This window comes from Manis javanica, chromosome 16 (assembly GCF_040802235.1).
Source record: "Manis javanica isolate MJ-LG chromosome 16, MJ_LKY, whole genome shotgun sequence".
Classification (NCBI taxonomy): Eukaryota; Metazoa; Chordata; class Mammalia; order Pholidota; family Manidae; genus Manis; species Manis javanica.
Genome location: NC_133171.1, coordinates 69253174 through 69266504, shown reverse-complemented (window position 1 = coordinate 69266504; position 13331 = coordinate 69253174). Strand labels below are relative to the sequence as shown.

Here is a 13331-nt window from a genome sequence, read left to right as displayed (position 1 = left end):
TCATGAGTGAAGCTGGTGGGCAGCAAAGGAAATGGGGGCAAGAATGACATGGGGCTCTTGGCTAGTCCTCTGCTTGCCCACTTTGGGGGACACACGAATGCAGAGCAGTAGTCCTCTGCCAGGAGACAAACAGCAGTGTGAGCTGCTAATGGCCACTGGCACCCACCCCCCTTTTCAGCTGTAATGGGGGCTAGTGGGAACTGGAGGGCAAATTAGCCTCCCATGCCTGGGCAAAGGGGTCACATATATCACAGTTCTAGCCAGTGTTCCCAAGGCTTATTTTCAAAAGAAGGCAAATATCTGAATTTTTATGTGAAGTATCCCCATTTTTCAACACTAGCTGGCTTATTTAAAAAACTCTGTGCTGGCCAATTAAAACAGCCTACAAGCTCTGGTTGGAGGACTGTGGGCTGTGGAAGCCTCACAAGTACATCAGTTCTTTAATTCCTTTGTGCGTAATTATTACTATCATGCAGATAATGCTGAAGGCCTGGTGTCTGCACAGGTGAACAGAATAGCCGGGATCTGAACCCACATCTTTGTCTCCACGTGCGTACGTCTTGGGGTCACAGTAACCATTTCCCAGTTGCTGAGTTTTCTCAACCCACATCCTGATGTGCATATATGCCTGAGTTAACAGAAACTTTGTTCTCTTGTAAATACTGCATCTACTAGATCCCAAAGAAAGGTCTGTCTGGGCTGAGAAATCTTACTGCTCTCCCCAATGAAGTCTAGCCCTCCACAGCTGGAGCCTTGGAGGCCCAGAAGGATGGCCTCAGAACATCTCCTGTCTCCCCCTGATGGTGTGCAGCCGGCCTCGTACCAAATCCCTGGGCTGTGTGCAGGGAGGGGCAGGTTGGCCTGCATGGGGAGAGGTGGTCTGGGGCCCGTTAGGCACGGGAGGGGGAAACTGGTCTTTCTTCCTCTAGCCTTCCCTTCCACCTTGGCTGGAACCTCTTCCCTGTTCTTTCCCTCAGGTAACGAGGGGTTTACCTACCACACTGACTGTAATCTGGACTTCAGCCTGGAGGGTCTGAGTGTTAGTGTCGCCTTTGCTGTAATCCAGTGTGATTTGGACCTCTCTCCTCTCTGGGCCTTCGGTTCCACATCTCTAGAAGAAGAGCCTTGAACGAGTGTATCAGTTGAGCTGAGTGCCTGTGACAGGAAGCCCAACTCCAACAGATAAAGGCAAAGGCCTGAAATGGTTGGTTCACAGAATTAAGCAGGGGCTTGAACAATAACATCCACAAATTGGTCTCTTGGATCCCTCAGCTCTGCTGTCCTCTGCTTTGGCTTCATTTCGAGGTGGCAAGAGGGCTGCTGGTTATCCCAGGTCTGTAACTTCTTGGGTCCAAGCCCAGTGCAAAAGAGGAAGATGGCCCCTCCTTGAACAGCAGCAGCTAAAGGCTGTGGCATTTCACTGACTCGGTTTGTGTGAGGTGCCCAGTGCTGGGCAGGTCAGTATGACAGAGAAATGCAACAGACAGAATTGTGTCACATGCCTGCCTCCCACCCCCACCCCCAAACACCTTGTGCCCATTTGTGAACATGTGGGAGGAATGCTTCCCCAAGGAAAACCAGGGTATGGCCACTCCAAGAAGGGCACTGGGGCCCTCGGTATGAAACTCCCTCATTACATTTAATATTGTTCTTTGCTTTGTAGAACACTGAAGTGCTATTAAAAATTAAAACTATACAGAAAGGTGTGCTCAGAGAAGCGTCCCTCATTCCTTCACCTCCTCCCCAGCTCCTTGTAGGAAAGCAGCTATGTATCTGTTTGTTCCTTCCAGTACTTTTTTGGAAAGAAAAACAGATATGTGCAATTCTTGCTTCCCTTCTTTCTTATACCACAGATACCAGACTATTATATATATGCTCTTTCCCACTTTGCTTTTTTACACAACTGTATCTCCTAGAAATCATTATGGAAGTCATAGAGGTACGGAATCGATTATTATGGAATCAATTCATAGAGTTCTTCCTCCTACTTCTTTGTCTCAGTACCTCATTCTGTGTATGTACCATATTTTCTTCAACCGATCTCCTGGGCTGGGTATTTAGGTAGTTTCCAATATTTTGCAGTCATAATAATGCTGCAGTGAATGACTTTGGGTATCTGTATTTTTATATTGCTAGAGGCATATATTCTGGATAAACTCCTAGAAGTGGAATTGCTGGGTGGAAGGGTAGACACACATGTAGTTTTGTTAGCTGTTGCCACGTTCCCCCTGTAGGGGTGGTACCAGATGTCTTCCCACCAGCAATGAGGTACAGTGTGTGTGTGTTTCTTTAGTGTCACCAACAGAAGATACTGTTAAGTTTTGAAAATTTTTTTTGCCAATCTGATGGGTAAAAAATGCTATTCAATGTGAATTTAATTTGTACTTTTATTAGAAGTAAAATTGAGCAAACTTTCATATATTTAAGGGCCAATTTTTATATCTCTATCATGATTTATCTGTTTATGTCTTCCATCCACTTTCCTACTGGATTTCTGTTTTTCTGTTCTCAATTTTTAGGAGTTTTTAAAATGTTAGATATTCGTTCTTTATGATCTATGTGGCAAATATTTTTCTGTTAGTTTTCATTGGTGTTTTGACTATGCTAAATGTTCTTTTATTTTTGTTAATGTTTTCCTGTGGTCAAAATTTACCAATCTCTCCTTTGTAGCATCTGAACTTTTAGTCATATTAAAAGTTATAGAGAAATTCATCCATCTCTTCTTCTAGAACTTGTGAAATTTCATTTTGCATTTGGGTCTCTGATTCATCTGGGAATTATTCTTGGGTATGGTGCAAGAAATAGACATAATTTAATTTTTCTGAAATGACTATCCAGTTAGTCCAACACCAGTTACCCAAGTGACTCTGAGATATCATTTCCTAGATTTCTCTAAGTATTTGGGCCTATTTCTTGACTTTCTATTTCACTCCATTGGTCTGTCTGTCTTTTTAGGTGTTGGCATTAAAGTTTTGATTTTAGAGGCCATGTCGTGTGTATTAACATAAAGTCAGACCACTCCTCTTTCACAGGAGATTTTTAACGAGAGGCGTCATTACAGAGAATCTGGAGGCTGATGGGAATGACCAAGTAGATGTGTGAGTCAGGCGAGAGGGGCAAGTTGTGATGTCCTTGAACAGGCACAGGAGGAGAACTCTAAAAGGAGCGGTAAGAATAGTTACAGGAAGTTAGTAGACTTGTTGGTGAGAAGTAGAATTCTCTTCTGATTTTGTTTTCCAGTGAGATAAGCAGCAAGGTCATCAGCTGGGCGTGGGGCGAGACAGAAGAGGAATCATCTTACAGAGGGGGACTGCCGAGCGGCGGACAGTGCTGAGGGCCCACTTGAGGTTTGTGGTCATAAGCATAAAGAAGACCTACCGGCAGAGTTATGTGTTTTTCTCTAGCCTCACACAATGGCTTGGGTTTGGGAGCTGAGGAAGCAGGGAATTGAGTTTAAACAGAGTTGGGATTTAGCCAAACAAGGATGACATGTGGAGAGATGGGCTAAATAGGGGAGAATGGATGCAAGTGAGCAGAAAGATAGGTCAGGGATCCAAGCTGCATAAAGAGGGAAATGAGGATGGTGGGAGGGGTTCCATTTGAGAAGCGGTAGTGTCAGTGGATTAGAAATCCTGAGAGCATCCAGGAAATGCTGGAGTCTTTGAAAGGGGTGGTAATGGCCCCGGGTGATGATGTAGGGTGTGATCTTGGGAGTGGGCCGGTGAAGTAGACGGAAGACAGATGTCAGCAAGGATACAAAAATATTGAAGGGCCAGAATGTAGGGCAGGTTGTTTCTGTGGATGCGACGGTAGTGAAAGACAGTGAGCCAGCTCCTAGAATCTTCATGAATAGGGGGCAGTGGCTGGTAGGCCGGAGGTGACCACAGTGGGAGCGGGCAGCAGAGCTGTCTCTGAATCATTCCTTAAGGACCTTCAGAACTGCAGCCCTAGAAGATCAAGGCCCCGTCACCACTAGAAATCTCCTCATGCTCCTCTTCAGTCTGTTTCCCTGTCAACTTTCTCAGTTGGATTTAGCTTACTAAAGTCTGTGTCAAAGAGGCTTACCTAAGAGATTTGTCTTAAGTTTGTAGAGCCTGCCATTGCTTAAAACTCAGAAGCAATCAGAGAGGCTTGTGGAGATAGGAGAGCCAGGTGGGTTCTTTCTGAAGGGCTGGCATGAATTCCACCATCAGAAAGATCCTGGGATTTCCTTGCAGGTGAATGGAGTCCAGGCTAATTATTATATACACACAGTAATTTAAAGGCGTGAGTTTAAACCCTCAATGGCTCAGACAAACTCTGTGGAAACCCTGCCTACATGGGGAGGCACCAAACCCCAAGGACAGCCTACCCTGGCTCCAAAATCAGAGCCTCACCTCCTTCTCCAAACACTCCGAAGTGCTGAAAGCCACCCTCCTACTTAAGCTTCCTTTCCCATCCAGACTTCCTGAGAATCCCGTCACCTGTTGTTGATCCTGAAAGATGGAATGTCCCAGCCATAGGAACTGATCTGGGCCACCTTCAGAAGATGAAAGCTGTACCAAGTCCTGGCTGGGCTGGCGACTACGCTGTGGCTTGTGCCCCACAGCTGAGGCCGATGGCACCTGTGACCTGTTGAGTACCACTCAATAGATGTTTCTTCCTTTTCTCTTTCTGGTCCTAGTGGCCGTCTTGTCCATGGCTCTGTTGACATATATTCTTGAAAGTAAAATCTTTAAGAAACCTGAGATGCTTTTGCGCATGTGTACGTGTGCTGGCACCTCAGCCAGAAATGCTGGATCTGCGTCTCTGCTCTTCCCCTGCAAGCTGCGCCCAGTTTGGGAGGGGCATGCTCTTCCTGGCATTCCTCAGAACCGTCATTTGTAAAGCATCCCCAGGACTACCAACAGCAAGGAGATGAGGGAAAGCGAGTAACATCAGGTGCTGAACAAACACCATCATCTTGCAAATGACTGGTCCCAGGATAATGGTTTTTGCTTACGCAGAGCAGAGGGCAGTCAACACCAGGCCCGATACTAGAGAACGAATACCTGAAAGGGACTCACAGGGCTGCCTGACATCTCCACTGTGTCTACAGCTGAATTCCAGTTTGGAAAAAAGAGCAGGTGCTCATGTTCAGGTTTTAGTCCCACCAGACAGAAAGCCCACCTGCTGCTCTCTGTTTGGAAAAGGACAGTTCTGAAGCAGAGATGCGTGACAGTGGGTCCATGTTTGGAGCGGTGCCTAGTGGAGGGCGAGCTTGTGAGCGTCTCCCTCCTCCTTGCCCTAGCCGAGACCACCCTGTTGTCTGCTGCTTGGATAGCTGGGGGTTCCTGAGACGTTCTCAAGCGTCATACAGAGTTATGTATGTAAAGGACTAAGACTGAGGCTTCCTGCCTTCCTTGCCTGGTTATTGTGGCTGCTATACCCCCAAGGAAGAAAAACATTAATGAATCACTCTGTAACACTTAAGTGACTCCAATTAAGCTGTGATGGGAATGGACCTAGGCCAAATGGTGATGGAGAACTTTGTGTTTGGCATCCACTTGTTCTGTCCTCTCCTCTAAGCGGGATTTTTCCTCTCTCAACTGAAACCCATCACCCAGCTCCATATGCAGCAGCCGGTCACCTCAGGCTGACCCAGGCCCTCAAGGATCTTCTCTGTAAGATCCCAGGCAAGCTTGCTGCTACCAGATGCTGTACACCGTGATATAAATAAGAGGATGCACAGCGACAGCCATTGATGTGTTTGGTTTGTCTTGCACAGTGTTTTGAACAAAAATTAATCATTTGCAGAATTTAAGAGATTTCAAAAATATCTAAATTTTCAGCTTTTCTGAAAAAAAATGGAAAGATTTGGCAACACCAAGTTAATGATTTCATATTGGCAACAATTGGCTGGAAGTGAGCAGTGGCTGCTTCTTTCAGATAGGCTGTTACTATTCAGTTCACCATAGTCCCCACCACTCTCTATTGCCTCTGTTCTCTCAGAGATCAAATTTATTATCAGGCAACTGGCTCTTTTTATTTACACACATTTCCCTTCCTGGCCCTGTGCTTAGAGTCTTTTACCTGTTTGCAGTTTCTGCTTTAGACTTTATAAGCTTCCTCCCTCACCTGCTTCTCTCCAAACTTTGTCAGCTTGTGTTTATTTTCACAAGCTACCCTGTTTCAGTAACAACCAAAGGAACTCTAATTGGATCAGCAAACACAGGAAAATATTAACAGTCTTTATAGTTTGATACCTTTATCTGTTACCTATATTTGTGATAATGCTGCTTAAAAATGAATCCAAAATCTTTGTGTTAAAACCTGATTTTAATATAACAGAAAGCACTTACTTCGTTAAAGTGGACTGTCCATTGGATGAAGGTCAGCTGTTCCAGGCTGGGCTCAGCTGGAGGGGAAGGGGGAATGGCTCTGCTCCACATGTTCCTCATCTCCTTTGTGGGAGTAGTGTGGTAGCCTAGATGTGTTCTTCTTATGGTGATGGCACAGGTACAAGAGAAAGAGTGGAATGGGCACACATGAGTTTGCCTCATTCTATTGGCTAGCAAGTCACATGATGAAACCCAAGGTCAAGAGGTGGGGGAGTCTTCCCACCCACAGCTCTAGGGCATGGCAAAGTTATAAGGCATCTGTGTAGTGCAAAGTTAACCTTACCCAAAGAGGTCTGGCCTTAGTCCTGGGAGGTGATCACTAGACCCCTGCCATGTCCTGCCTGATAGGAGTCTTTGTTTGCCTAGGGTTTTGGTTACTGGACAGTTTAACAATGTAAATGATGATGGAGGCTTTGGTGGATGCTGTGTTTCAACTCTGTCTCTGGAGGGAGACTAAAGGCCAGCCCTGTGGGGAGTATATGACTGAGCCCTAGTAAAGCTCTGGACGCTGAGCCTCGGTGAGCTTCCCAGGGCAGTGATGTTCTGTGCATACTGTCACACACCATGGCTGTGGGGAGGTAACACCACCCGTGAGTCCACAGGGTGAGGATGCCTGTGAGCTCCACATCTGGGCCCCTCTCAGCCTCTGCCCTATGCATCTCTTCCTTAGTGATTTCAATTGGTATCTTTTCTCTATAATAGACCATAACTGTGTAACAGTTATCAGTGAGTTCCGTGAGTCCTCCTGAATTATCAGAACTGAGGGTGGTTTGGGGAAACCCTTGAACTTGATGTGGTGTCAGAGGTGAAGGCCACTGTCTTGTGTGGGTTGTTCCCTATCTTTGCAGTTGGCCTAAACTCTCACAGCATGGAAGCAAGAAGGAATGAACATTGAAGATAATAATGCAAATTGCCACAGTATCCCTTTCAAGTATATCTTTATTCATTCATTAATTAACCCAGCAAATATTTAATGAGCACCTACTACATGCTCAATGATCATCTAAGACCAGAAACAAAAACAAGTGAATAAGATACAGCCTTAAATTCTCGTGGAGGAGACAAGATATAAAAATCAAAGAAATATGTGAGATAACATCAGAGTGTGAGAAGTCCTATGGAGAAAAATAGAGCTGGATCAAGTTCAAGAGAAAAACAGTGCTGGGTCAACTTTTATATAAAGTAGTTAAGAAAGACTTTTCCAGAAAGGTGTCATTTGAACAGACTTGAATGAAATGAAGGAGAAAGTTGGGGTATGATTCAGAGCAAGAAGATTCTAGAGGGACAGACAAGCAAGCCCAGAGATACAGGGAGGAACATGTGAACAGGGCACACCAAGCATAGATGTTCCTGTAACATGGGGAGTTCATCCCATGGAGGGTCTGGTTTATGTGGTCTCTGTAGGACTGCAGTGCACTTGTGAGGAGCCCAGGTGGGGATAAGGCTTTCCTCCAAAGTGCCTCCAATCAAGTTCGAGGCCAAGGTCTTTGTTCTGTTTCTGTGTGACTTGCTCAGGCTGTCTAGTTTCTCCTCCACTGCTGACCCAGGAGTTATTTCACCTGCCTCTCTCCTCCCCTGCAGAGGACGAGCAGGCTCTCTGAAAGCTCCTCGTTTCTCAGAACATGAAATAGGAAGGTGGGAAAAGTACAGGAATATGAGTTATTGCTATTTATTTTGTTCATTAAGTGAATAAATGAGCATATAGCTGGAAAGTACAGAGTGACTAAGAAGTAGCCCAAAGGGAAAAACCTCATGGGGGAATTTTATTAAAAAACGTTATTTACATGTCCATACTTTGGGCTTTCCTCTGTGCCTCTCTGCGGCTCTCAAAGCCCCATGGGGTGGAGAAGTGGAGCGCTGGAGGGTGCCCAACGACCCCGTCGGCTTGAGGGGGCTGTGGAAGTGGGAGCCCAAGACCCTGTCCTGCTGATGAGCTCTCCACACAGAGCTGTTTGGGGGTGAAAATCAGAAGGCTTATCACAAAGCTTGACTCTTGGCAGGGTTGCTGCGGTAGATTTGTCGGCAGGATTCACTGAAATGCGTTCTGTTCTCTCAAGAACTCTTCCCTGGAAAGGAGGTTCAGAAGGCACCCTTGGGGCAAAGGGGAACCCCACCTTCCCTTTTATAAGACTTCCTCATCCTTCAGGTCCGTCAACCCAAGAGGCTAGAGCCCGGGCAGAGGGAGGGTGCAACAGGGCAGTAACCCTGGGTTCTGCCCCATCAATCAGCACCAGTCACCAGTTGAGCTCTTCCATCTCATGCATCTTTTGCATGTTTGTGATGAGCTTATAGGAGTCTGAAGACAATCCCAAAAATGTGTTCACGGCCCCTCCTGTGGGACTCTTCCATAAAGGGCAGGCCTTACTCTCATTTCCTTTTTCTCCTTATCCAATCTCCACTTTCCCTGAATACTCTCCTCACTAGCTCCTTCTCTCCTTCAGAAGTGCCCTCAACCCCTGTACACCACCCCCTGTGCCCTCGACCCCTGTACACTGCCCCCTCTCCCTGCACCTTAGACCTTCAGAGGGAAATTGTGTAGAATTGAGACACAAGCAAGGTCCATGTTGAGAAATAGTGTCCTCCTGTGTAAACTTCTTGAGAACAATCTTTTCCTATGCACAAATTACATGCAGCTTAGTAACATTTAATAGCAAACTAAAACTTCCTTCTCTCCCTGCCCATACCCCACTGTGTCTCTGCACTGGGGGGAGCAAGTGAGGAGAAGTAATAGAACATTCTAGAGCTTTCTCCTCCACAGCATCCAAACTCAAACCAGGTTCTCAAATGTCTGAGTTCCAAATGTTATGATATGGTCTACTGCCAGGCTCTCTGAGAGAAGGAAGATAACAAAGCCACAGTCCTGATGTAGGTGCTAAGAAGAGTTGGCTTTGAGAACTGGCAGACATGGCGGAGGCACCAGCCATCTTTGTTTTTGCCCAGGGTTAGCGAATGCCTGCCAATGGCAGTGAGAATGGGTAACTGCAATGTTTTCTAATGATTCAGGGTTTTTCTCTTTTTAAAGTAACAGAGCAGAAAGAGGAGTTGGGGATAGCCAGTGGTTTCAGGAAGACAATAAGCATTTCATTTGTAGTCACTTTTTTCCTCCTTCTGCTGAAAGGGAAGATTAACCCATCTCTGAAGTCCTCTCATGTGTTCAAGGAAGACCCCACATTAGTACCTGGAGCTCTTGCTTGCCCACCTCCACATCTCCAGGGCCACTTCAGACACAAGCTGTGGATGTTATTGTAATGTGGCCTGTAGTTAATCTGAGTTGCATAAAGAATGGCCTTCTCAGAAATATGTTTATACCTTAGCCTGAAGGACTATTCAGATGAGGAAGAACGCAGTGTGAAAATATGCTTGGGTACTTCAGTGGCTTCAGGGAGTTGCTGTGATGTCACATTTTTAGGCTATTATGTAATGGGTTGGATACTTCTATTTTCAGCTGTGTGGTTTCAGTGTAAGGCATGAAAAACACCTTTTGCACATTTCAAGAAATAGTGAGTAAAGTCTGTGCCTGCAGAGAGCAAGGGCAATCTGGAGAGTCAGAAATGAAGAAAGCTATGAGCCTGTGTGAGCTGCCCCTGGGGCTGCTGCTGGGATTGGGGTGGGGGAGAGGGGATGTCTGTGGGGAGGAGCAGTTGGCCAGGCTTGGGAACTGGCTGTGGAGTCAAGGAGCTTAGGCTTTAATGACCAGCAGGCACACCAGAGAAAGCCTGGGCTCTAGGGGAGCAGAAAGTTGGGGTTGAGATCCCACCATTGTAAGGATGAATCAGAACCAATCACATGCTCACACAGTGAAATGACAAGGAAGCATGATATTTAAAAAAAAAAAAAGCATCCCCTTAAAATTCATAATCATAGAAGTGACTCACCTGGACATGATATTTACATTGACATTACTTGAGTGTTCTAGGACATACACCACCAAGAGAGTCATATAAAATGCTGTCACAGGCTGGTAATACCTCTGGGGAACCTGGCTGAAGCAAACATAAATCTCTCTGCAAGGCAACACCCTCTACTGAGACCCTCCAGGACTCCCCTGGGAGAAGTCCCAAGTAAAGATTAATTTACAATTAAACATTACAAAATATGTGAAAAAAAAATCTGTCAAAAAAGAGTTAGCAAACAAAGGAAAAATCAATATTAAACCCCCAAGAACTTCAAATAATGTAAGTATCAGGTAAACTATAAGGAAGACATCTTTAAAATTATAGAAGTCATAAAAGAAGTAATAAAGAACACAACAGAAGACCAGACTGAGTTAAATAAGAAATCAAATATAACTTCAGAAATTTTTTAAAAATTAAAGCTTCAAACATAATATGTTAAACTAAAGATTACATATTGCTGAATAAATAACTAGTGAGTGGAAAGACAGACCTGAGGAATATTCAGAGGCTTGCACAGAGTAATGAAGACCGTACCGGGAAGCTTACTGAGCTGGAGTGTGGAAAGGGAGGGTCCAACACACAACTATCAGGTGCTCAGAAAGGAAACAACAGAGAGAATGAGGTCCAGGCAATATTCCAAGAGAATAAATGAGAAGTTTCCAAAACTACGGAAAGCTGCAAATCTCAGCAGGTTAAATGATATAAAATTCTCTATGGGTCACAACATAGTATAACTAAAACAATACCAAGTAGAAAGGCAAGATCTTAGAAGCACTTGCACCTGTTGTCTACAAAGGACTATCAGATTGTCCAGAACTCTGAAAGAGCAACAATAGAAGCCAGAGAACAGTGGAATAATATATGCAAAGTTCTAAGAGAAAACAACCATTGATTTCCATTACAATAAATTATCATTTATGAATATGAGCAAAATAAACATTTTAAGACAAGTGAAAACAAGGAGTGTTTGCCACTAACATGTCTTTGCTGAAAGAATTACTCAGGAAGGTTATTCAGAAGAAACTGATATGAAAAAGAAGTGGTGAGATGCATGATATTAGGTTTGAACAAATATTAATACATAAGAAAGACTAATTGGGGAGCAGAAAAATCAGGCAGAATGCTACTGTCAGAATAGTATGATGGGCAGGAGATGAGCAGAGGTCAGGCATTCAGGCATTTTGGGGAGAAAGATGGCAATGTTGACTAACTTCAAACTTCATAAAATCAGTAACGCTTATCAAAAGTTATACAAAGGTAATCACTTAAGAGGAGAAATTGAATGTGTAAATTTCAAACCAGTGGAGAGAACACCACTGAGTGTAACCAATTTGGTCAATATTAAATAGAAACAAGAAATAAAAACAAAATCAGGCGTAAATTAGGTTAAATATAAAGTCTGAAGCAAGATGACTGAAATTCAAATATAGCAGAATTCAGAAAAAAAGAACAATTAAACTCTCAATTAGAGAGACAGACTGCCAGTTGTATTGGACTAGAAAACTCTAACCACATACTTTAAGAAAGACCCATAAGGATAATGCAATATTGAGTGTAAAAGTATAGAAAATACTAGCAAGATGCCAGCCCAAAGAACATGCGTGGTTGTGAGAACAGGAAAGGTGGTCCCTGATGCAGGAAAATTAAAACAAGGTCACTAGATAAAGAGAAAATGGACAATTCACTGGGAAGAGATAATTATAACTTGCAGGCACTTAAAGCAAGTCATCTAGTTACATGAGGCAAAAAATTGATAAAATTTCGATGTTAAATAGCCTATTTCATAGTTAGGGGGAAATCTGAACACACCTTCTTTCAAGTAACTGACAGTTTAGATGACACAAAGCTGGTAAGTCTATAGATCTGAACCACACAGTGAGCAGGCTTGATCAGAGAGACAGACCCATGTGGAGAGTGCACATTTCTTCCAAGAAGACATGACACATTTACCAGATCATTAGCCAGCAAATATTTTGTGGTAAACAGCAGAGTCCTATAGACCACATCCTTCAGCATACTCTACTGTCAGACACTAGCACCATCAATGAAAACCAAATGATACATTTGAAATTTTGGGAGGAAAATGCCCTAAAGAATTCCTAACTATAAAACATCTTAATGGAGAGTCCACTATTAACAAATGAACAGTTCAATGAACAGTTCAGCAAGATTGCTGGCTATACAAAAGTAAAGTTTTATTCACTGGCAATGAGCAACTAGAAAAATTCAGAAAATACTGTGAACCTAACAACCAAAAATATAAAAGTATCTAGGAATAAATAGCCCAAAAGATGTAGAAAGCTTTTACATATGAAATTTTAAAAATTGTTGACAATCTAAATAAATGCAAAGACACCAATATGGATGATTTGTAGATTCACTTTCTAAATATGCTGATTTTCTGCAGTTTATAATTTGAATGGATTAAACAGTATTTTTTGAGATTCACAAGTTGATATGTGTAATGCTGATTATGATATATATAATATAATATGCAAAGAACCAAGAATTCCAGGACAGTTTTGAAGAGGAAGATCCACATGAGAGAGCTCACTCTATCACCATAGCAAAACTCAACTATAGTTTAATCAATAAGGAAGTGTGATATTGGCACAGGGACATTGGCACAGGGACAGACAGAAAAGAGTCTAGAAACAGGCCCCCACATGTATGGAAATATGCACAGAACAGAGATGTTGTTTCATATAAATGGGGAAAAAAAAGACTTAGCAAGCAGCATTGGAACAACTGGTTATCCATACGGAAAAAATAAGTTAGACCCCTACATCAAACCACATTTAAACAGATTAAAGACCTACAAATGAAAAAGCATGACTTCAGAATTTTAGAAGAAAATGAAGGAGAATGTTTTTATGATCTCAGGGTCGGAAAAGATTTCTTAAACACAACACTAGAGGCACAAATCTTAAGTGAGAAGACCAAGACATTTGACTGCATTAAAATATTTTTACAAAAAAACCCTTTTGTACATGAAAGCCACCACAAAGTGTGAAACATAAACTTTCAATTTGGAAGAGACAGTTGGTGTGCGCATAACCCAAAAAGGATTTGGCCC

The 13331-nt window shown here is 43.4% G+C and overlaps 1 long non-coding RNA gene across 1 annotated transcript in view; it reads right to left on the bottom strand.

Moving 5' to 3' along the window:
- The window catches only part of LOC140846830 (uncharacterized), a 40929-nt gene extending 34462 nt beyond the window's left edge, over nucleotides 1-6467 (bottom strand). The window contains exon 1 of the long non-coding RNA XR_012126278.1: nucleotides 6321-6467. This is a non-coding gene — a long non-coding RNA (uncharacterized lncRNA). The remainder of the gene's footprint in view (nucleotides 1-6320) is intronic.
- Between the last annotated feature and the right edge of the window lie 6864 nt (nucleotides 6468-13331).